A 1718-nucleotide genomic window follows, 5' to 3' on the forward strand; every position below is an offset into this window, starting at 1 on the left:
AATAATAATAGTTGGCTTTATGATTTTGTTTGTACTTACTTACTTACTTACTTAAGGTGGCGCTACAGTCTGGGGCGGACCTGGGCCTCAACCAAAAAGCGTCTCCAGCCAGCTCGGTCCCTAGCTAGCTGTCTCCAGTTTCGCACGCCAAGTAATTGGATGGATCTTTGGAAGATTGTGCCTCTAGTGTTGACGGTTGAGTTTTGCACAATTCTTTCCAGAACGATGTTGAAGAAGTCGCATGACAGTGCATCGCCTTGTCTAAAACCTTTTTTGACATCAAATGCATCGGTAAGATCTTTTCCGACCTTGATAGAGCAGCGTGCATTCTCCATCGTCATTCTGCACAAACGGATAAGTTTGACAGGGATGCCAAGACTAGACATTGCTCGGTAGAGCTCTTCCCTATAGATGCTGTCATACGCGGCTTTAAAATCGATAAGGAGATGGTGGGTATCGATTTGAAGCTCCTGGGTTTTTTCCAAGATCTGCCGTATTGTGAATATTTGGTCGATAGTGGACTTTCCTGGTCTGAAGCCACACTGATAAGGACCAATCAGGTTGTTGACGAATGGCTTCAGACGTTCACATAATACGGCAGAGAGGATCTTATACGCAATGTTAAGGACACTGATGCCTCTGTAGTTGGCGCAGTTTAGAAGGTCTCCTTTCTTATGTATTGGGCACACTATGCTGAGATTCCACTCATCGGGCATGCTTTCTTCTGACCATATTTTGCAGATGAGTTGGTGCATGCTCCGTACCAAGTCATCGCCTGCTGCTTTGAATAGTTCGGCAGCGATGCCGTCAGCTCCAGCAGCTTTGTTTGACTTAAGTTTAGATATAGCTATCTTCACTTCGTCAAGGTCGGGTAGGCGGAATTGTTGATCTGCGTCGCCGAGGTTGAGTGGTTCTATCTCCCTTACAGCGGAATTCGGTTCGTCATCGCCGTTATATAATTTGGAGAAGTGATCTTTCCATATTCTCAGCATCGACTGTGGTTCTACTACGATGTTCCCTTGATCGTCTTTACAGGCTTCGGTTCGTGGCTGGTACCCTTGGGAGGTTTTTTTTACCTTTTGGAAAATTTAGGAACCTCATTCCTGTTGTGACATCCCCCTATCTCCTCGATCGCGTGCTTCTCATGCTCTCTTTTTTCCGTCTAAGAAGCCGGTGTTCCTCTCTCCTCTTCTGCTCGTAGAGCTCGCGAGCAGCTCTAGTCCTTTTGTGCAGCGCCGTTTTGTATGCCTCTTGTCTGGCTGCGTGAGCTTGCCGGCAATCGTCGGATTTTGTTTGTACAGAGACATTATACCAGATTACACATAGATGGCATAGTTTGGCTATGAATTAGGCAGTCTCAATAAGCTTTTAAAGAAGTATCCCTCCACCGTTTTAAACACCTCAAAGAACACAAAACCAAAAACCTGTGCACCATAGTACATACATGCGTTGACCGTTGCATGGAAAACACGGTATTTTGACTCGAGATCGATATCCTGGTTAGCAAAGAACTTAGGCCACATTAATCTCAAAGCCAGATTAGCCGTCCTTACTTACTTACTTACTTACTTAAGGTGGCGCTACAGTCCGGGGCGGACCTGGGCCTCAACCAACAAGCGTCTCCAGCCAGCTCGGTCCCTAGCTAGCTGTCTCCAGTTTCGCACGCCAAGTTGGTTGAGGTCCTCTCCCACCTGGGTGCGCCACCTGAGTCGCGGTCT

Source organism: Eupeodes corollae, chromosome 1 (genome assembly GCF_945859685.1).
Source record: "Eupeodes corollae chromosome 1, idEupCoro1.1, whole genome shotgun sequence".
NCBI lineage: Eukaryota > Metazoa > Arthropoda > Insecta > Diptera > Syrphidae > Eupeodes > Eupeodes corollae.